Below are 25,189 nucleotides of genomic sequence, written 5' to 3' on the forward strand. Positions count from 1 at the left end.
AAGCAGATTCTAATTGTACCATTTGATTGTAACAAAACTGGACCATGTAGATTGACGAACTTCTGGAAAATAACTTATATAACCTACATGAACAAAACACGATCAACAAACCTTGTATTTAGAGAATTATGTTCGGAGTCCAAACTATTTTACTCACTTCTTTTCATAAATCTTTTATCTGCAATCGTCTTTAACTTTTTTTGTACATCAGATGGTTGAAGAGAAGATAAATCATATTGATTTATATATACTACATCCTTTCCTTCTATCTGCACACCAACAATAACGTGATTAGAAAAATTATCAATAAACCTAGAATACAAAATTTAATAATAAAGATCAGATAAAAGTTCAAAAAAATAATGAAGACCCAATTTGAAGGTATATTATACTAAGTAGAATAACTAATGTATCAAACGACAATTTGAAACAACATATGCATTCAAATAACTGAATTAAAATTTGAACTTGATACATGTCCAAAATTATAATACATACCGCAGAATATCGGCTCAATAGCGAAAATATTTGCTTTTGAATAATATCGATCTTGCTTATAATTTTATGTTATTGAACTCAATAACATTGTTAAATTTGGATAAACTTAAACAAAAATTGGATCTTTAAACCTTATAAGCAAAAAACAAAAAGTAAACTTTTATTTAATATAATATTAAAATAAATTCATAAAATCAATATAATAAGATGGTGGGTTAAACAAATTACACAGTCTAAAGCATAAGAACAAAGAAATAATTTCCAATACACTTAAATTCTCCAGGGACAAATAGTAGAATAATTTATGTAAGAAGAGTCAGCAAAATGTACCATTTTCTCCACCATGCTATAGACCAATAATCTAATTCAACTTATAGAAAATGAGATAAAAATGGTTGTCTGATGTCTAACTAAAGATTCATGATGTGTAAAATTTAAAATGAGACATGTTGTATAGGGCGGAAAGAAGTACCTTTAAAATACTAAATATCAATTGCTACATGTGTAGCAGACTGCAATTCATGTAAACCTAGCAAAGAACCGACCAATTTACAAATATCAAGAAAGAGTGCTTTGAGATTAATACTGCACGTCAACACATGAGCGAGATTTCCTTTCATTATAATATGTTCATCATGCAATTTTCCTTCTAATAATGTAGATTACTACTACTACTTTAATTATTAAAACTTTTACAATACACGAATTAATCGAGCCTAACAATTCTATAAGAACCTTATTTTAATTCTACCAATAATTTAATATGCCTCTTAATCAAGAGAAAACTGAATCCCATATATAAACTGATAGATAATTGCATATACTTTTTATAATTATTCAATTTAGAATTAAAAATGCTTGAGCAACTTAAAAGCCTACATTACACAAATGTTAAATGTTTGTATTGTGTAGTTTAGCGACGTGTTTAAGGAAGCAAAGAAAGAGGGAAAAGGTGATAACCTGAGCATCCATACTGACCTTATCAGTTTGAGCAAGGTAATTTACACCATAAGCAGTGTATATCTTTGGACCCAATTGAGGTTTAAGTACATCAGGTGGCAACTTCATAGAAAGATTGAGAAAACCATCTCTATGATTTGTGTATGCCTGAAAGGTAATGCACTAATAAAGTTGTCACAATGGCGACGCAATAGATCTTTAACTTATTTGATGGAGGTCAGTCATTTAATTTTAGCATATGAGGATATAAATTTGCATATGTTCTTCCTTCAACATAACATGGCGAAACCCGCAAGTATGAATCTCAACCTGTTTATGGAAACATAAATTAGACTTAAGATGTGCTCTTTTCGTAGAAAGGAATAATATCTTACACCGATCATTTAATAAAACTTAATTATGGTCTTATTTCAGTCTAAATTCAAACAAACATGGATCTCAAAAATATTAGTAGGTCACTCAATTTTCTATAAATCAATAAAGTAGGTCACTTAACTACCAGGATAAAGTGTAGATGATAATTTTGAAGTTTTCAGTCGCGCAAATAGCTCATTGACCATAAAATGGCTTGCACCAAGTTCATATCTGATTCAAATTCATCACATTCAGTTTAACAGATTAAGCATAATATGTGTTATTTGTCTTTCCATTCAATATTTATAGTACATAGATGTTTTTGAAGTTTAACATTGTTAGGTAATGAATCACACACAGTGGGGGGGGGGGGTGAATGCGTTTTTCTGATTTTAGGCTTTTCTTGAAAGTTAATGGTTGAACAAAGTAAATTAAATCTGTATAGAAAAGTGTTCATGCAGAATATAAGCTTGCAGAAAATAAAGAACACAAATCTTCAAAACTCACTTAATTTTTGTATTAAAAAATTAAGACTGTTTCGCTACAAAATTTCTAAGCTCTATGATGTTAAAGAGCTCAGCTTCTTCTTGAGAGTGTTATAAGAATTTGATCTAAATTGTTACATCTAACTAGAGGACCAGTGTTAACTTTATATCTCAGTTAACTGCTGGATTACACGGTGGATGATAAACATGCTATTATCTTTTCTAAACTGTCACTTGTCATTTCTATTTATAGAAAATCAAATCTTCCATTTCTGGCTTAGAATATCTTTAACATCCCGTGTTTACTTCAATCTTCCTCTGTCAGTTAATCTTTGCCATTGATCTTGCACACTCTTCAAGCTGCTTTTTGTAGACTTGTCAATCCAGCTGTTGGATTGTTTGTTGATTGTTTATCTTGGATATTGAACTGATCTGCAATTATGTACTTTGAGACTGTACTTCGAGATCTCCAGTTTTAAATAATAGAACACTTGACATCTCGATAAGTACATAGACTTATCGAGATCTCTAGCACTCCATATTGAGTTTGACTTGTAGAGGTCTTCAGCTTGTCGAGATCTCTAGTCATCATATCTTCACTTTGACTTATCGAAAACTCTGAGTTCTCTAGTGAAGGAATGACTTGTCGATATCTCCAATCTTTAGTCCTTCAAATTTGCTTGTCGATATCTTCTTGAGTTCTCAAGTAGCTTTCCTGACTTCTCTACTCCCGGTGGATATTACTTATCTGTCGAGTAGTGGTTGCTTATCCGTCGAGTAGACATTGCTTATCCATCGAGTAGACATTACTCATCCGTCAAGTAGATGTTGCTGATCCATCGAGTAAACACTGCACATCCATCGAGTAGAAGTTGCTCATCCGTCGGTACTCTCTGGAGTTTGAATGACTTCTCGATAAACCATTATGGAGTTCTCGAATGACTTCTCTATAACATTAAATCTGTGACTTGTAGAGATCTTGATTTAGAACATTTTTCTTTAAACAGATTTATTAAACTCCAAGCTTCTTCAAAATTCTTTTGAGGCATGATCTTCTTCCAGATAGAATCCTTAGGCTTGATACTGCTTTAGGAAAAAGACTCCAATCTGCTCCTTTGCATTTTTACAGACTTTAAGTGTTATAAGTATAGAATGCAAATTTAGATAACAATACAACTTACTTAGGGTTGACCCCAAGCTTAACTGATTACTGAAAATAACTGTTCATTAATCTTCTACTCAGATCAGATGTCCATTTGATTTGCTCCATACTATGATCAGAGATGCTAATGACATTGTTAGCTCCAGTAATCTTTGACATCATCTATCATATATTACATTCTCCCCCAACTTGTTCATTATGAAATTATGCACAAGTTTTGATTGATGATGTCAAAACTTTAACTAAATGCAGAAACCAATCTTCCCATCTGATCTTCTTTTGTTGAGTTGCATTTAGATTTATTCTTCTCTCCCCCTGTGAAGAAAAAAATATTTTATTATCTGGCGACATCCATCAGCTGTTTTGGCATTTAGATATATTCTCCTCCTTTTTGACATTATCTCCAGGAAGAAAGATCCAGCTAAATGCACATTATTCAAGCTGCTGTCATTATCCATTTGGAACACTGTCTGCAGCTTCAAGCTTCAGTGAGATTTATGGTGATGAGTTTATCAAATAGAATAGAATTTTCACTTAGATCTGTAGAAAAATTCTGACAGTGATAAAAGTCTTAAGCTCTCTGTTCTTTTGAATAAGTAGTCTCACTACTTCTCACTGCACTAGTCTCATGACTTTTGAGAGTCAGAGTTTCCTCACAAGTATTACTAAATCCATACACTCATCTACCTCTCATTTTGCCAGGAAGGGTCCTGCCTCTCTTCTTTATTGATGTTCTCTCAATCTTTTCTCTCATCCTCTCATGAAAGGCTCAAATGTTGTTTGACCTACAGAAATAAGAGGTGGCTGAGAAGAGTTTATCTATGATCATATGATTAGGGGAAATCCATATAGGTCTAATCATACTCATTTCATCTGAGGAGTGAGTTTATGAACATCTGTGACTAGGGTCACAGTTTGACTCACAGATTACTCTGCGGTTTTGACAGTGTGTTGTCCTCCACTATAGTGGGAACCTTCAATTGAATTGGAGGGGAATTGACTGGGTTACAGTCATGTGCACCAGCCTCAAACCCTTGTATGTCTTGCAACATACTGGCACTTGAATGTGCTATGCTTGCTTTTCTCATGACATTGTCATAGGCAATTGTACTTCTAGCTTTGACTGCTAAGGCAACTTCTGCTAGAGTTATAAGGGGAGTCGTTCCTTCTTGAGGAGCCTCCAATTGAATTGGAGAGGATTTAGATAGCTCCCCCTTAGGAGTACTACCCTCAAACCTTTCAGTCTGTTAAGAATGTTTTGCACATGAAGGTGCATTAGTGATATTCATGAAAATCTGATGAGTTTCCATTCTTGTGATACCATGTTTCTTTTCTCAAAACACAAAATAACTGAAGAACATTTTGGGGGTTCTGTCCTTTTGTGAAACAGGTTCCTTTTGAGAGTTACCTGAATGGGATTGTGTTTGAGTTTGTGTTTGTGTTGCTGTGCTTGGGCGAACTTCGGTTTGGTTTTGAAATGTTTTAGCTGCAGTTTTAGCACTAATACATGTGGATTGATTATCTGAAATCCCTGTTGTTGTCTGAGTGGATTGTGTTGAACCTATAATGCATTGAACATATTTATCTATTTTGATTAGGCATGAGCATTGAGACATACAGTTGCAAGCATCATGACAGGAAAATTAATAACCAATTAATTTGTAAACACAAGGCAATCATGACATAAACAATCAAGCAACAAAAACAAATTGATAGAGAAGAAGAGTGTTTTCATTAATATTAAATATAGAGTACATTAATATTCAGATTACATCAAGTAAATCATAATCCTAACTACTCTAATTTGGGCTTCTTCTCAGCCTCCAATCTCCTTGCCCCACGCTGGTAAGCTCTGGACATGGAGTGTGCAAGAGAGATGATCCTCTCCTGCAACTCTAAAGCAGCAAGGCGTTGCTGCTCAGCTACTCTTGCGCGTCTCTCTTGCTCGAGAGAGACTTCCATCTCAAAGAAAAGAATGTTGAGTTAATCATCCCATGAGAGTTCATTAAAGATCTCTAGTGAAATATCAAAGGGGCTGCAAACAACCCCCCTGAGACGGACACGTAGTCCGAAAGGATCAAATTAAATTTGGTCTTCATCCAAATGATGGACAGGTTGGTTAGCTCCATGAATAAGTCTGTAGAAGACTGAGGCATCCATTTGAGAGAGAAAGAGAGATGAACAGGAGGTGAGTTTGAAATTAGATGTTTATTGAGAATGAGAGTAGTGATGAATGATAAATAGTGACTAATTTTAATTTATAGAGGGAGTAAAGATAAAAACCAATAGACTCTTGAGTTGCCCGGATAATAAGAGTAATAACCATATAAGCACACTTGACAGTTAGAAATGACTAGTTACTATTCCCCATGCAAGTACTCAAGAATATTATTTTACTTTATAGGATGACTATTCCCCATGCAAATAAACAAGTACTCCCTACACAAAAAGTAACTCCTCCTATCAGCATACATTCAAATAAAATTAACCACTATCAATATTCTCAAAATATCAAATATATTGTACTAGTCTACTTACATTAGACTAACATATTAAAAAAAATATAAGCACATAAATGTGTCAATAAGTTAAAGTAATTATAGACAAAGTATGTCAAAAGTATTCTGCTGAACATAATTTATGAATTAAATTATTTCAGTTTTTCATGCTTTTTGCTTCTTTTGATCTGTTATTTATTAACTTCATATGGTTAGAATATGAATTAATAAATATTCAGTTTGCTTAGAATTTTGAGAAATTCCAAGTTAAAGTAATCGAGAAGTCTGGGTATTTATAGTAAAAGTAGATGACTTGTCGGGAACTCAAAAATAGACATTTGGAGTTTGTCTATCAAGAAGTAATTTAGAGAAGTGAAGTACATATCGAAAAGTCATTTTAAATTACTCTTATAGAGAACTAAAAAATGACTCATCGAAATGTCAAATAGATACCCAGTTTGTCCAAAAAGTGGACTGAATTAATTCTAACTTGTATTTGAATAAATTTAAAATAAAATTAGAATAAATTTTCCAAAAGTATTTTACCAAAATAATTTATCAATTTAAATTATATCGGTTCTGAGTTATTGATAAGTCAAGAATTGTACTTGTAGAGAACTCTGTGAATGAACACTATTAGAGAACTCTACAAGGACTTATCAATAAGTCATTTTAAACCTATTGAGAAGTCACTCGAGAAGCCAGTAAATTGACTTATCAAAGACTCACTCGAGAAGTTCTAAAGTGACTTGTTGAGAAGTCAATTTATACTTATCGAGAACTCAGTTCTCTAAATACTTTTGGTTATTGTAATTCTGCCTCGAGTTAATTTTACATATTAAGGATGTAAATTAACAACTAAGCAGTTTAATCAGAATTTGAAAAATTCCAAGTTAATTGAATTTGAAAAACAAATATGCAGAGATTTCTGAAATATTTATAATTCATATTTCAATTAATTTCCAGTTTAATCAAATTAATTTTGATTTACTGGAGATTAATCTGCTGCAAAACATTAGCTGAGTTCTTACCTTAGGATGAAGAATTGAGCATACTGATTTTACTTACAAGTCTAGTGAAAGTTGCTTCATCCAAAGGTTTAGTAAAAATGTCAGCTAGTTGTTTTTCTGTTGGTACAAAAATGACCTCACATCAATGTGCTTTGTCCTAGAATGATTAACTGGATTAGCTACTATAGATATAGCACTAGTATTATCACACATGATAGAATTTTGTGTAACACTAGGCCATAATCCATTAGCTGATTTCTAATCCAAAGCACTTGAGCACAACAACTTCCTGCAGCTATGTATTCAGCTTCATCAGTAGAAATTGATACATATTGTTGTTTCTTGTTGTACCAAGATACAAGTCTTTGTCCAAGAAATTGACAGCTTCCACTGGTACTCTTTCTGTCAACCCTGCATCCAGCAAAATCTGCATCTGTGTATCCAACAGCTTCAAATCTGGTTCCCTTAGGATACCATAATCCCAAGTTAGGAGTCCCCTTCAAGTATCTGAAAATCCTCTTTACAACCATCAAATGTGATTCTTTTGGATTGGCTTGAAATCTTGCACATAGACATGTTGCAAACATGATGTCTGGTCTACTTGTTGTTAAGTAAAGCAATGATCCAATCATCCCTCTGTAGCTTTAGATATCTACACTCTTGCCCTTTTTGTCTTCATCCAACTTTGTTGCAGTAGACATAGGTGTAGATGCAGGTGAACAATCAACCATTCCAAACTTTTTCAAAAGATCCTTGACATATTTAGTTTGGCTGATGAAGATACCATCACTTCTTTGGCGGACTTGAAGTCCAAGGAAGTAACTCAGTTCCCCCATCATACTTATTTCATATTCACTTTGCATAAGCTTGGAGAATCTCTGGCACAGCTTCTCATTAGTAGAACCAAAGATAATATCATCCACATAGATCTGAACTAGGATCATATCTTCACCATGTTCCTTGTAGAAGAGAATCCTGTCTCTGGTTCCTCTAGTAAAACCATGCTTCAATAGGAAATCCGATAGTGTGTCATAGCAAGCTCTAGGTGCCTGTTTTAGTCCATATAGAGCCTTGAGTAACTTATACACAAAATTTGGAAAGTTTGGATCTTCAAAGCCAGGAGGCTGTTGCACATAAACTTCTTCTTCTAGCTCACTATTTAGAAAGGCACTTTTGACATCCATTTGATACACTTTAAAATTTGAATGTGTAGCAAATGCTAGAAAAATTCTTATAGCTTCAAGTCTTGCAATAGAAGCAAAAGTTTCATCATAATCAATTCCTTCTTCTTGTGACTAGCCTTTTGCAACCAACCTTGCTTTGTTTCCGGTAACTATACCATTTTCATCCATTTTATTCCTGAACACCCATTTTGTTCCAATAATGCTTCTGCTCTTTGGTGCAGGAACTAACTTCTAGACTTTGCTTCTTTCAAACTGATTCAGCTCCTCCTGCATGGCAGATATCCAGTCAGGATCCAGTAGATTTTCATCAATTTTCTTAGGCTCTACTTGAGACAAAAAACATACATGTAGGCACTCATTAGCTGTTGCACTTTTAGTCCTCACTCCAGCAGTGGGATCACCAATAATTGCTTCTCTAGAGTGACTTATATCCCATTTCCTGGTGTGAGTTTGTTGACTTGTGCCTTCATCATTTTCTTCATTATTGGTATGATTTGTAGATCATTCTTCTCTTTCTCCCCCTGAGTTTGTGTTATCAAATTCAGGTGTTTGAGATGAGCTTCCATTCCCATGATTTTCCTGTTCAGTATACTCTTCATTCATCATTTGTTGTACATTAACTTCATCTTCTCCATCAGAATCACTATCAATGTTGAGGTTTTCAATTGCAAGGGCTTCAACTTTATTATCATTAAGGCATTCCAAGCCTGGACACTTGTCATCATCAAAGGTCACATCTGTGCTTTCCATAATCTTCTTTTAATCAATCACATAGACTTTGTAGGATGTTCTTTCCAGTGAATATCCCAGAAAAATTGCTTCAAAAACCTTTGAGTCAAATTTTCCCACATATTCAGAGTTGTCTTTCAAAATGTAACACTTGCTTCCAAACACATGAAGATGCTTTATATTAGGCTTTTTCTTGGACATGATTGAGTAGGGTGACTTGCCATGTGCCTTGTTAATGAGATATTTGTTATGAGTATAACATGCAGTATTGACAGCCTCTTCCCAGAAACTTGTTGGCAACTTGGCATCTTGCAGCATTATTCTAGCAGCTTCAACCAATGTTCTGTTCTTTCTCTCAACTACTCCATTTTGTTGAGGTGTCCAGGCAGCTGAGAATTCTTGAACAATACCTTTGCATTTGCAGAATTCACTTAATGTAACATTTCTGAATTCTGTTCCATTGTCACTTCTCAGTCTTTTTACACAATTGTGATCTTCAGCCTGTTTTTCTATCTTCTTGATGTGCTCAATTATGATATGTGGAGTTTCATCTTTAGAGTACATGAACTCTACCCAATTGTATCTTGAAAAATCATCCACCATCACAAGTGCATATCTGTTCCTTGAAATTGATAAGACATTTACTGGCCCAAACAAGTCCATGTGAATAAGCTGCAAGGGTGCACTAATAGAATTCACTGTTTTTGACTTGTGACTTGATCTTTTCATATTTCCTATCTGACAAGCTTCATAGACTTCAACTTGAGCAAACTCTAGCTTGGGCATGTCTCCCACTAACTCCTTTTTGACTAAGTTGTTATTTGCCTTGAAATTCAAGTGAGACAGCTTCTTATGCCATAGCTTGCTTTGTTCTTCTGATGCCTTGGTGTAGAAGCAACAAATACCATCCTTATTTGTTGAGTCCAAGTCTGTAACAAACAAGCTTCCTTTCCTTGCTCATTTCAGAGCAATTTCACCAGTTTTCTTGTTGATAAAGGTGCATTCTTCTTTATTGAATAAAACTTCAAAGCCTTTGTCTGCAAATTGGCTAACACTGAGAAGATTCACCTCAAGACCAGCTACTAGTGCTACATCATCAATGACAACATTTTCAGAAATAATCTTGCCATATCCCATTGTGAATCCTTTGTTGTTGTCTCCAAAGGTCACCAATGGGCCATCTTTCTCCTCAAACTGTGATAGCAGGGCCTTATCACCTGTCATATGTCTGGAACATCCACTGTCAATGATCCATATGACTTTCTTCACTTTGCCCTGCACATAATGAGATTCAGGTGTGTTTAGTAACCCAAGCAGTGTTTGGTACTTTCTTATTGTTAACTGATTTAGCAGAAGTAGAGTGATTTATTTCAAATAAAATAGTGTACAATGATTGTTGTGCATTTTCCCTTTCTGATGTAGACTCAATTTTTGTTTCCTTAAGATCTACTCTCAGTTTGTGGCAACTTTTCATCACTTTCAAGTTACAAGGGATGCAATCAAACTTATCACAGAATGAGTATGGATCATTTAAATATGCTTCATTGTGTTTGCAGGCTCCTTCTGTTGGCTGACTAACAACCTTGTTACAGAGGTGAGTTAAATGATTTGTAGAGCCACATGTTCCACACTTCTTGCCAGGAACAGCTGCAATATAGGCCAGATTATTGCTTTTGGTTATCCCCTTTCTCCCATTTGTATTTTTCTTCTTCTTTCTTGCATCTTCAATCTTGGTTTCTTTGACATGATTATTGGTACTTTGATTGTCCATAAGATTTTCTTCAGCCTTGGAAGATTGAATTGAACTTGCATTTTTCTTTTCATTGTCCTCATCTGCAATTTCTTGCTTGATGATCAATTCTTCTTCACTGAAGTTTACTTCACAAGTCTTGAACACAGGTGACCCAACATTTCTCAGCATTGCTGGGATATTTTCACTCTTTGTTGCTTTTCCTCTGTCACCAGTGTTTTTCTTTTTGCTGTTTAAGGCATCATAATCAAGACCAATAGCAATGTTTGCACATGGTTTGTTTTTATCATGATACTGACCAACCAATTCAGATGCATTCTTGAAGGACTTCAACTTTACTTCACTTTTCTCCAGTTTTTCCCTTAGCACAACCTCAATCTCATTTGCACACTTGAGCTTATTTTTCAGATAGCCATTTTCTTGCTTCAAGGCTTCAAGCTCTACTGTCAACAATTCAACTTCTTGTTTTTCACTTTCAAGCTTCTCATTTAACTTTGTTAATCTGCTAACTTCTTCATTAGCAGCAACCATGCTTGTATGAATGTGAAACATTTTTGTGCTCATCTTTTCAATAGTTTCCTTATATTGATTCACATTTAACTCAGTGGAGATAAGAGTAGGTACCTGTGATTTAGATGAAGATGATTCTCCTTGCTCCAAGGCCATGAGTGCATAGTTTCTAAGTTCTTCATCTTCATCATTTTCAGAGTCATTCCAACTTTTACCTTCTGCAATATAAGCTTTGCTTTGATGTTTCTTCAGAAGAGCTTCATACTCTGCTTCAAGTTTAAGATAAGCCTTATCTTTCTTTGCCTTCTTGGGTTTCCTGCATTCGGTAGCAAAATGGCCTAGTTCATCACAACTGAAGCACCTTATATTAGATCCGTCAACAGATCCAATTTTGTAGCCATTCTTGCTATCAGAATTGTACTTCCCTTTTTCCTTCCAGATGTTATCTTTGTTAAAAGACTGTCCTTTACTTTTGAAGTATCTTGGCTTCCTACTCTAGTATTAGAGAATTTTCTAGCCAAATAAGTCATTGACTGATTTAACTCATCCAGTTCTTCAAGGGTATAGAACTCATCTTTTTCCGATTCCAGAATGACTTGTTCCTGTGAATCAATTGTTCTTTGCTCACTTGTTGAGGCAACTGGAATATGAAACCTTGGTTCATCATTAGATGTTTGACCTTCATTTACTATTAAAGCACTTGAGCCATCTATAATATATCCTTGGCCAGATCTCAATGATTGCCTTTGAATCATCTCTAGTTCATAGGTTTTGAGAATTCCATATAGAACTTCCAGAGTTATTCTGTTCAAGTCTCTCCCTTCCTTGATTGCTGAGATTTTCTGTTCCAAATGGTCAGGGAGAGTAAGCAAGAACTTTAGATTCACCTCTTCAGCTTCATAGTATTTGTCATAAAGCTGCAAGTCATTTATCAGCTTGTTGAATCTTTCAAACATATCAATAATGCTTTCCTTAGGCTTAGCCATGAAACCCTCATACTGTCAAATCAGTATCCTTCTTTGATTAGATCTAACCTCCTCAGTTCCTTCACAGAGTATTTCAATCTTTTCCCATATTTGCTTGGAAGTGTCACAGTTAACAATATTGTTGTACATCACATTGTCAAGTGACTCAATTAATATCAATTGCAAGCTGCTATCCAGGGTGACTTTCTCCTTTTCAGGGCCAGAATACTCAGCTGGATCTTTAGGAGCATAATGAGCTGGTATGACCATGTCTCCATCTGTGGATTCCTTAACTCTCACCACAAGAATGAAGGGTCCATTTTTGAGGATCTGAATGTAGAATGGATTGGCCGTCCTGAAAAACAACATCATTTTCTTTTTCCAAAGAGTGTAGTTAGCTTTGTCAAAGGTAGGAATTTTGATGCTACTAATTTTCTGTGTATTCATTCTTCCAAGATCTTGAATCTGTTTACTTTCAGATTTAGCTCTGATACCACTTGTTAGGTAATGAATCACACACAGAGGGGGGGTGAATGGTTGAACAAAGTAAATTAAATCTTGTATAGAAAAGTGATCATGCAGAATATAAGCTTGCAGAAAATAAAGAACACAAATCTTCAAAACTCACTTAATTTTTGTATTAAAAAATTATGACTGTTTCGCTACAAAATTTCTAAGCTCTTTGATGTTAAAGAGCTCAACTTCTTCTTGAGAGTGTTACAAGAATTTGATCTAAATTGTTACATCTAACTAGATGACCCGTGTTAACTTTATATCTCAGTTAACTTCTGGTTTACACAGTGGATAATAAACATGCTATTATCTTTTCTAAACTATCACTTGTCATTTCTATTTATAGAAAAGCAAATCTTCCATTTCTGGCTTAGCATATTTTTAGCATCCCGTGTTTACTTTAATCTTCCTCTATCAATTAATCTTTGTCATTGATCTTGCACACTCTTCAAGCTGCTTTTTGTAGACTTGTCAATCCAGCTGTTGGATTGTTTGTTGATTGTTTATCTTGGATATTGAACAGATCTGCAATTCTGTACTTTGAGACTATACTTCGAGATCTCCAGTTTGAATTAATAGAACACTTGACATCTCGATAAGTACATAGACTTATCGAGATCTCTAGCACTCCATATTGAGTTTGACTTGTAGAGGTCTTCAGCTTGTCGAGATCTCTAGTCATCATATCTTCACTTTGACTTATAGAAAACTCTGAGTTCTCTAGTGAAGGAATGACTTGTCGATATCTCCAATCTTTAGTTCTTCAAATTTGCTTGTCGATATCTTCTTGAGTTCTCGAGTAGCTTTCCTGACTTCTCTACTCCCAGTGGATATTGCTTATCTGTCGAGTAGTGGTTGCTTATCCGTCGAGTAGACATTGCTTATCCATCGAGTAGACATTACTCATCCGTCGAGTAGATGTTGTTGATCCATCGAGTAGACACCGCTCATCTATCGAGTAGAAGTTGCTCATCCGTCGGTAATCTCTGGAGTTTGAATGACTTCTCGATAAGCCATTCTGGAGTTCTCGAATGACTTCTCTATAATATTAAATCTGTGACTTGTAGAGATCTTGACTTAGAACATTTTTCTCTAAACAGATTTATTCAACTCCAAGCTTCTTCAAAATTCTTCTGAGACATGATCTTCTTCCAGATAGAATCCTTAGGCTTGATACTGCTTTAGGAAAAAGACTTCAGTTTGCTCTTTTGCATTTTTACAGACTTTAAGTGTTATAAGTATAGAATGCAAATTTAGATAACAATACAACTTACTTAGGGTTGACCCCAAGCTTAACTGATTACTGAAAATAACTGTTCATTAATCTTCTACTCAGATCAGATGTCTATTTGATTTGCTCCATACTATGATCAGAGATGCTAATGACATTGTTAGCTCCATTAATCTTTGACATCATCTATGATATATTACAAACATAACACCAAAAATGTTCAACTGATGTGAATTCCTTGTATGATTAGTTGGGATAAATATATGGGATAAACTTGGCTTATTGAGTTTAAAAATCGGCAAGAACATCAAAATCTAATATTGTATTATTAAAAAAAGGGATAATGACATATTCTTGGTTGGCATGTAAAAGACAATCTTAAATTTGGCCAGGGCCTTTGACCTCTTAAACGTATAAATGGTACATTAAAAAAAATTTATGACTTGCCTCATGATAGAAACATAAAAAATATTGGATCCTTCTCGTCTATCTCTCAGGTATCGCAACTGAAACATTTACAATTAGTCCATATACAATTCTAAATGCTAAAATTGCATCATCCTAAGTAAAATATTAATTAGTCCATATACAACTGAAATTTTATGCAAACATATATTGTAAAATGTTAATTAGTCCATATATAATTCTAAGTGCTAAAATTGCATCATCCTCGCAACTGAAACATTCATTAGTTGAACTGTTCTGAAAATATAGTATCATATTTGTTTACTTTGTTGATTAATCCTGACTTTAGAGTCTTATTGACTGATATAAGCAGCCCATCTATGAGGCACATACACTTCCACAGTCAACATAGTTTGTAAGTATTAAGGTTATAAACCTATAAACACATGAAACTCACAGATTTAATAAGGAACTTTGATGGAAGGTCGGTCCATATGAAAGATTTCTCCACATAAGTCCATTAATTATTAGAATGCATATTCCGATATCGATATTATATCTACGTCACAATTTTGTCATATTATTTATTAGTAATATCAATGTAAAATATTTAACATATTATGGTTGAAATATAAAAAATTAATTGAAGACTCTATGAAAACTTCAATTAAATATTTGATCGATAAACAAACATATAAACCATTAGTAATATTTAAAAGAAAAAATATAATACCTTCAACAACTACTTGCATAATTCACAGACCGTCCACCAAGATTAGCACCCATGGCACTAAGATAAGAAACACTTCTGCGCCTAATAATATTAAGGCTGTCAGATGATTGATTGGATGATCAATTTATCAAGTATGCCAGCTATGTCATATACTGATCTTCCACGAAGGTGCATTTGGATTTAAATCTCCATCATTTTCTTCATATTTTGAATCACCACTATATCTCAGAAAAATCATAAATTTGTTCAAGCAAACAGTTGTGAAAACTTTGATTTATGTATATGTATAGGACATGACATTTAACGTTCTAAAAATGTGTCAAACACTCCATTGGATACGTTGACATAAACAAAAACCATAAAAATAATATAATACATTCATCAACTACTTCCATGGACTTCCCTTTATCCTCCTCCTCCTGAGCAGCATCATAATTCTCCTAGGTGGCTCAAAAAATAGTCTGGCGTAACCACATAAATCTTAAACTCAACATCCATTCACAAATTCATAGACACTTACAAATATATATACACATATACAAACTTATATTCTTACAGGATGGAAAAAAATCATTTAAAAATCAAAATACCATAGTAAATCAAAAAAGTAGAAGGGACATAAAGTATCATATCTCTATAAACACACACCAACCTGAATGTATCATATGTATATATACACACACAAACCTCAAATATAATTGTCAAAATAATTGGTGTAAGGTCCATTATCCCTTCATCCTGAATTTTTTTTTAAAATTAAATAAATTAAACAAATCACACATACATATACATAAATTGATAATTTTCTTCCTATTGTCAGCAAATTTATACCACTCAACCATTGTAGAAAGAAATTTATTCATCTGCGCATTTGTGTGAGCTTCAGTGGCATGGAACATTGTAAAACATGGTTGTGGATCTGGATCTCTATCCCCCTTCAGATAATTGAACTTTCTAAACTGTTTAATTCATTGTTTGAGGCATGTTGTAACAGATAATAAAGTCCCTACACCTTTCTCACTTATGATCTTTCCCCCAGTGGCAGTATAACGCAGAGTGACCATTAATTCAATCACAAAATGCGCCAAGAAGTTGAAACATGAAACATAAGTTTAACGTACAACATTAATATAAAAAACAAAGTAATTAACACTGTAAAGAATAATACCTTTAAAAAATCTGATGTTGTTTTCTCGTTAATTCTTTAAGATTCACAATCTAAATTGTTGGTGCATTTGAGTTTACAATCAGAGTTGGTGATGAAAAATTATTAATACTGTGTCTGCAAGTATGAACGACAACGTCAATTACTGCATAAAAGATTGCTGCCTTTTTTTAATAATATAACACTGAAACTAATGATGTATTCCAAGAAATTCCAGATTCCAACTTGGGGCAGGGAAATTTGTAAGCACAGAACTACAGAAAACTCATATTATGTATTCAGTAGTACAACTTAAACATAGATAGATCCAAACAAAATAAACTATATTTTGGTATCGAATAATCTTTGACAGAATTGGAAAATATTATGTACAAACCTATAAGGGAAGTGTCGAGTACTTTAACTACAACGGTCATCGAATGCCAACAGTATAAGCAAATATCAACTCTTGAGCAACAATATATGGCATTATCATGATACGTCATATCTTGTTGTGCAGAGAAAAAATAACATATAAATGATGAATGACGGATATGATGATACGTCATATTTTGTTGTTATATAAATCTTAAACCTTTACTTCCATTGCCTTGCCATATCAAGGCCTGAAATAAATGTGAAAATAGTAAGTAACATGAATGTGTATCTGAAAAAATCAAATTAAATAACAAAAATGAAAAATAAAATATACGTAAGGAAAAAAATGAGTCAGAGAAAGAAAACAAACAAACCTACAATTGTAAATACATATGCAAACTTTTGGTTCCAGAAGCAAAGAATCTATCCACAATCACGACCAATTACAATCAACACAGATACATATAGTTCAAAAATATATAGGCATGAATCATATTTAAAAACAATTGAAAAATTATCCGAGAAGATATGGACACAGAAATCTGAGAAAATACAAAGTGAGACAATAGAGTTTGGCCGAGAAAATAATCAATAAACATGTACATTTACACTTGCATTATAAAATTTATAAATATCGATAAAAACTACAAAATTCATGCTTCAAACAGATGAGACATAAGGCTATAGATAGTAAAACCTTATTTAGTGTTTAAAAAAGTTTTAGCTAATTAAGTAGGTTCATATACCCAACTTTGTTGTGCTTGCTGAGCAGGCCCAATAAGTAACAAGTGGTATTAGAGCTATGGTTGAGACAGATCATAACAATCTCATGCGGGCTCCAGAATGGACCTAGGAAGAGGCAGATGGGCTTTCCCCAGAATAGGCTCAAGAAAAAGGCAGACGGGCCTTCCATATGGGCATAGGGGGAGCAGATAGCCAGATGGACTTTCAGTATGGGTCAAGGGGGAGCCTGGTCACACTGAAGGAGGCAGAATCGATAGGTGTCGGGCCCGATGAGTGAAGAGGAGATTGTTAGGAGTTGTCCCACATCGTTTGTGAGAGGGGCAGATTGCTAGAATATTAGCAGCCAGACAACTCCAATTAGTATGAGGCCTTTTGGGAGGTGCCCAAAACCAAATCCGTGCGGGCTCGACCCAAAGCGGACAATATCATACTAATATGGAGTTAGGCCTGCTCAGCGAGCCCAACAAGTAACAAGTGGTATCAAAGCCATAACCAATGAAGATACACTTCTTTGCTTTCGGATCAAGCTTGTCCCTGTCGGAACCTTTAACACGCACATAAAAAACACAACCAAAAACTCGCAATTGTGAAAGATTTACCTCTTTTTCCTGCCACTCTTCTTCAGGAATCTTGAACCCCAAAGGACTTGAAGGTCCTCTATTTATGAGATACGCAGCTGTGCTAACTGCATCAGCCCAAAATATCTTTGGCAACCTGCATGTAATCTCATACTCTTGGCTCTCTCATTCAAGGTTCTATTCATGCGCTCTACAACACCATTCTGTTGTGGTGTCTCTAGAATAGTTTTAATCATTATAATCCCAAATTCCGCGCAATAACTTTAAAACTAATCACTACTGTATTCACCTCCATTATCTGACATCAAACTCTTCACTTTTAAACCGGTCTGATCATCGTCTGTGGGAGGGGCAGTTTACTAGAATATTAGTAGCCAGACAACTCCAATTAGTATGAGGCCTTTTGGGAGGTGCCCAAAACCAAATCTGGGCGGGCTCGGCCCAAAGCGGACAATATCATACTAATGTGGAGTTAGGCCTGCTCAGCAAGCCCAACAAGTGGTATCAGAGCTATGGTTGAGACAGATCATAACAATCTCATGTGGGCTCCAGAATGGACCTAGGAAGTGGCAGATGGGCTTTCCCCAGAATAGGCTCAAGAAAAAGGCAGACGGGTCTTCCAGTATGGGCCTAGGGGGAGCAGATAGCCGGATGGACTTTCAGTATGGGTCGAGGGGGAGCCTGGTCACACTAAAGGAGGCAGAATCGACAGGTGTCGGGCCCGATGTGTGAAGGGGGGGATTGTTAGGAGTTGTCCCACATCGTTTGTGGGAGGGGCAGTTTGCTAGAATATTAGCAGCCAGACAACTCCAATTAGTATGAGGCCTTTTGGGAGGTGCCCAAAACCAAATCCGTGCAGGCTCAGCCCAAAGCGGAATATATCATACTAATGTGGAGTTAGGCCTGCTCAGCAATCCCAACAAGTAATGTGTGAAGGGGGAGATTGTTAAGAGTTATCCCACATCATTTGTGGGAGGGGCAGTTTGCTAGTATATAAGCAGCCAGATAACTCCATTAGTATGAGGCCTTTTGGGAGGTGCCCAAAAACAAACTCGTGTGGGCTCGGCCCAAAGCGGACAATATCATACTAATGTGGAGTTAGGCCTGCTCAGCAAGCCCAATAAGTGGTATCAGAGCTTCAGGTTATAAACGGTCCATAACAATCTCAGATGGGCTCCAGAAGTGACCTAGGAAGAGGCAGATGGGCTTGCCCCAGAATGTGCTCAAGGAAAAGGCAGACGGGCCTTCCAGTATGGGCTTAGGGGGAGCAGATAGCCAGATAGATTTCCAGTATGGGTCAAGGGGGAGCAGATTACACAATCAGGTGGCAGATTCGGCGGGTGTCGAGCCCGATGTGTGAATGGGGAGATTGTTAGGAGTTGTCCCACATCGTTTGTGGGAGGGGCAGTTTGCTAGTATATAAGCAGCCAGATAACTCCATTAGTATGAGGCCTTTTGGGAGGTGCCCAAAAACAAACCCGTGCGGGCTCGGCCCAAAGCGGACAATATCATACTAATGTGGAGTTAGGCCTGCTCAGCAAGCCCAACAAACTTATGATCATTGTAATTGAAAAATATACTCTTGAATAATAACTACAATTGAATCAAAAAAATATGAAAAGTATTTTAAAATAAGATATAAGGAAAGCATATGTAAACAATTAAATCAAGAATTCCTAATAGAAATATTTACATACATCATTGTTATATGACCTGGTAATGGTTTGAGAGGAAGGAGACAATGTCAAGCAGAACCGCTCCCGCCTTTAAAACGGAAAATAGATAAAAGTGAATCAAACTTTGTGCGCAAAGGGAGATTACTTATCAATTATATATGTCACCGACATCTGTAAAAAGTAATAAGGCATAGAGTAAACAAATTAAGCACGCTACATTTCACCAAACAACAATCATGTCGAAATTGATAAGTATTTACCTGTTAACGTAGTATTAGTATGGTTTGAGACGTCTTGACAACATGTCTTAAACGGAGTTGCAAAATCATCTAAATGAATTAAATTACACTTGAATCAGACATAAAACAAAAGAAAATCCAGAAAAATAGTAAGAATAGTACATTAGCCAACCGCGGTGGCATTACAAATGTTGGGATGAACATTTTCTGAGTTTTGACTCCAAATCCTATGTTTTAAACCTAAAGAAAACATCACACAGAAGTTACTCATTTTCCACATGGCCACAAAAATTGCAATTAAACTTTGATGAAAAATCAAACCTGTGAGTGAGGATCTCGAGGATGAATTTATCGAGGGTGGATCTATATCCGTAACTGACCAACAAATGATCAAAATGTCTTTATCATCAATTTAGATTTCAAGTAATCTAAATTGAGTCGGAGGATTAAAAACAAATCTCTTTTAGAAATTTCATCAAACATGTAAACCCCATAAACAAAATTAATATAATTGTTTTCGTATAAGAATTTTTACCTGGTTTAATAGAACCTAAATCAAAACACCTTCATCCATCATAAATCAGTTACACTTGCATACGTTTCATCCTGCACAAATCAAACAAATTAAACAATTTACACACATATACAAATATAGATAAAAAAGAAGGCGACAAAAATTGGGAGAAAGAAAAAAGTCTAAAAAGGAAAAAGAAAGAAAAAACATATTAATAATTTTGTATGTCTCGCCATTCTTGAGAGAGTTCTGAGAAAGGTGTATACATCAATATATAAACATAAGAGAAATATGGTAAGCAGAGAATTGAGGGAGAATAAAAATGAAGAAAGAGAAGGAAAAAGAAGAAGAAAAAATTAATTGATCGTGTATATCGCCATTCTAGAGAGATAGAATGATTTACAATTTCGAATTTTGAAAATTGATTTGGAATGATGATAAGATACAATTGCTAATTTGCTATAATCATGGAGCAGTTTAGGTGTAAGTTAATGAGTTGAGATGAATATTTATGTAAAAGATCCATGGATATGTGTATAATATAAAGTTTTATGTGTAAAAAAATAAAATAGATCCTGGGTCATGGGTAATTTATGGGTAAATCTTATATGGGCAATAGTAACCTTTAAGATTATATAGATCTTAAAAAAAACTTAATAATTATAAGACTAAATCACACTATTCTAAAAAAAGTTAATAACAATAATCGTTTAAAAAAAACTTAATAATAGTAAGACTAAATTGCACTATTTATTCATGTAATTTTATGATTTTACATTTTAGTTGCTTAATTTTAACAGGGGTTAAATGAGTAGTGAAAATAGTTTCTTAAAACATTTAATGGGCTACGTCTTTGTGCTATTAGAAATTTGACCGGATATTAAATGGGTGGAGGCTAAAAATATTATTTAATTTTTTCAACAATTATTTGACCTTGAAATATATAAATAAGCCAAATACTCACTTCTTAAAAAATTTGACTAAGAAATCCGGTTTTTAATGTATAAATAAGAAAAGTCATGTGCAATCGAAAAATACAAGAATAATTTGGAGATGAATTATTACTTGTTTAACCGAAAAATTATCTACACTTTGTAATAAATTTCCGCACGAAACCCGAGCAACCAAAAAAATAATAAGTATGTGTAATGATCTCAAATTTTAGCTTACTTATTCGAAATCATTAACTAATTATATTATGAAACTGTTTAATTAGTTTCTCAGTAAAAACATTTACATCAAGTACTGTATCTAATGTTCCTAATTTTTTTACCGTTAGTATCAGAAAATTTGGGGCGGTAAAGCGATCATTACTTGAAAAACGTATTGCTACTTCATTATAAAAAACGAGATATTTATCAATCGTAAAATTAATAAAAATCAAGAGAAATTGGTCAGTATTCTCTAATAATTAACCAACTTATAGTGACCGTATTTAACATAGTCCTTGTTTACTTTTTTGGTCGCAATTCACATACAGGACAATGAGTCTACGTGTCAGTACAACATGAAATGTACCTGGTTGATGTAACAAATCTCATCTTATGATGTACGGAGTTGGATGTGAAAGACCAAGTCTTTAGGAGTGTGACCAGGTTTTTAGGAGTCCACTGCCCAGGTCGTTAGCAGTTCCAGTAGTTCACAACATGTGTGTAGTTAGCTAAAAATAATGAAACTTCACGTTTGTAAACTCTATCTATGCAACCATATGTAAGGTTTATAATTATCAATAACATCAATCCATATTAATTTTTTACTCTTTGCGACTGTTGTTTCATGGTATCAAAGCCCTACATGCCTTAAAGCAATTAATTCATCTTCTTCCTTCTTTTTCTTTTCTTTTCTGCAATGGCACCAGAGTCTTCCACTCCACCTTTTGCATCCTTTGAAACTCTTGTTCTTATCTACTCCTCCCCTCCTGCTAATATACATACCAACCCACTAATATCAATCAACACAGCCATTTAAATATCATTCAAACTATCTCGTGGCGGTAATTATGCCTCGTGGTGGTCACAATTTTCTAATCACTTATTTGGTTATGACTTATTGGGCTACATTGATGAATCTTTTCCATGCCCTCTGTGCCCATCTGAAATTCAGAGTACTCAAAAGAGCTTTGAAACTCTTAGAAAAATTACATATTCATCTTCACCTATCTCTAGAAAATTATGGCTCTGACAAGATCGTCTTACTCTTCAAGACATTTAAGCATCCCTAACTGGTAACATTGCACCCCTAATTTCTTCCTCCACAGCTGTCGAAGAAGCCTAAAACAAATTAGAGGTAACATTTACAAATCGATGAAACACTAGAATGTTTACTCTACTCTCAACCTTAATGCAAACCTCCGGAGAAGGAAATTCTAAATCTAAGTACATGCAAACTATCAAATCTATTATTGATGTTTTGGCTTTAATCGGACACCCTTTAAGTGATGCTGAAGTCGGGGCACACACATTAAATGGGCTCAGCAGCGACTACAAAGAATTCAATGTTTCAATTTCAAATAAGGAAATCATCAATGACATTTAAAGAAATCCACAACAAACTTCTTGATCATGAAATATTTCTCAAGAGTGAAGAAAGTAAGAATTTTTTTCTAATTTCACTATCCACATTACTGCTCAATTCATTCAGAGATACTTTTCTCAGAAAATTCGGCCATGGCATTGCAACACGACCAAAGATCTCGGTCCTCATCCAAAGCCACCCTCTCACCATAACACTTTGAATTACTTTCAGCCCAATCCTCGACGCCAATTCCATCCTTCCACAACTCTTCTCAGGAAAGTTATTCCTCCCCACCTCCTACAATAAATCGACCCATTTGTCAACTATGCGATAAACTTGGACATACGACAAAAGTTTGACGCTCTCGCTCAATATCAGCCTCGCCACCAACTTGGCATCAGGCCAATCTCATAACTACTAACCCTAGCAACCACCAACAAAAATCATGGTTTGTTGACTCTGGTTCTTCGCATCACATCAGATCTCAACAATCTCTCAATTCATTCTGAATATGATGGCACTGATGACATGCTTGTCGGCAATTATAATTCTATTCCTATCACTCACACATTCCACTAAACTCTATCTTTTTCTCATAATTCTTTTTTGTTTAAATAATATACTTTGTGCACCAAATATTTCTCACAATCTTTTACCTTTCTCTCAATTCTGCAAGACTAACAACACATCCATTTGAAGTTATTTAGGCTGATGTGTGGGGGCCTGCCCCGGTTGTTTCTTTTGATCATTTCAAATATATGTTATCTTTGTTGATTATTACACAAAATATTCTTAGATGTATCCATCACATAAAAAATCTGATGTTACATCTTTATTTCTCTCTTTAAAACAAATAGTTGAAAACTTTTGTCAAGTCCATATTAAGACTGTTTACTCTGATGGTGGCGGTGAATATCAATGACTAACTAAATATATGTTTAAGGTTGGTATTCAATATTTAAAATCACCTCCATATACTCCTCAGCTTGCTGGTACAGCTGAATGCAAACATCGACATGTTTTTTAGAACGGTCTTAGTCTTCTACACCATACTTCTCTCCCCATGACCTACTGGACAACTTCCTTTAAAAATAGATATTTACCTTATCAGCCGCATGCCCACCCCACATACTAACTATAAATCCCAATTTTTATGCATTATTTAACTACTTGCCCAATTATACTAAACTTTGTGCCTTTAAGTGCTTATGTTATCCTTATTTATTCCATATGTACCATCCAACCTTCATCCCCGCTTAAAATCCTGCATCTTTCTTGGCTATTCTATTTTTTATTATTCTTATATTTGTCACGATTCTATATCGAAGTCCATGTTTGTCTCACGTCTTGTGGTCTTCTGTAAAAACTCTTTTCTATTTCAGTCTCAACGTGACAAACATCGTTCATCCTCTCTACAGCCCTTGTCTAATTGGATTCGGACCAAGAACATGTCCTCTGATCAACCCCTTTCTCCTGAACAACCAATTCCATCCCCATCTTTTTCTATCCTTCAACAACCTTCTCGCTCTCCTATTCAACAATTTACATATCGCTTAAAATCTTGTAGCATTCCACATGATCCAGCTTTCTTCGAAACTCTGACTACATCAGAGTCCCCTCTTCCATATCCCACCACTTCATTGCATACCAATCAGGCCTCTAATTCTCCTGCTTCGAAATTTATCTCTCTTCCCTAACATACTTCCAGTGTCATCATCACTCGGTCAAAAACCGGTAACCTGAAACCCAAACAAATTCTTAATCTTCACACCCGCACAACCCCTTGCTATCGTGTTGACCCTACCACACTTTCCCAAGCACTGAAACACACTCATTGGTGGGACGCATTAAATATGGAATATGATCCCTTGCAAAAAAATAACATCTGGACATTTGTTCCACCCTCACCAAATCAGAATGTAGCCGGATGTAAATGGGTTTTTCGTACAAAAATAAACCCAGATGGTTCCATATCTCGTTACAAAGCCCGTCTTGTGGACAAAGGCTTTCATCTACGGCTTGACATTAATTTAACTGACACATATAACCCGGTGATTAAGACAACTACCATCCGTTTAATCCTCACTTTGGCAGTTCAATTTGGATGGAGTATGCGACACCTTGATGTTAACAACGTTTTTCTCCATGGAAATTTATCGGACACTATTTTTAAGGTGCAACATATGGGGTTTCGACATCCAAAATACCCAAACTATGTTTGAGAGCTTAATAAGTCCATATATGGCTTCCGACAAGCACCACGAGTCTGGCATGAAGAGCTACTTACCTTTCTTTTCCAACAAAAATGTGTTTATCCCATTTCTAATAGCTCTTTATTCATATTTCATCATAATTATATTCTTATCTATGTCTTAGTCTATGTTGATGACATTTTTATCACTGGCAACAACCCAT

This window comes from Apium graveolens, unplaced genomic scaffold (assembly GCF_009905375.1).
Source record: "Apium graveolens cultivar Ventura unplaced genomic scaffold, ASM990537v1 ctg2495, whole genome shotgun sequence".
NCBI lineage: Eukaryota > Viridiplantae > Streptophyta > Magnoliopsida > Apiales > Apiaceae > Apium > Apium graveolens.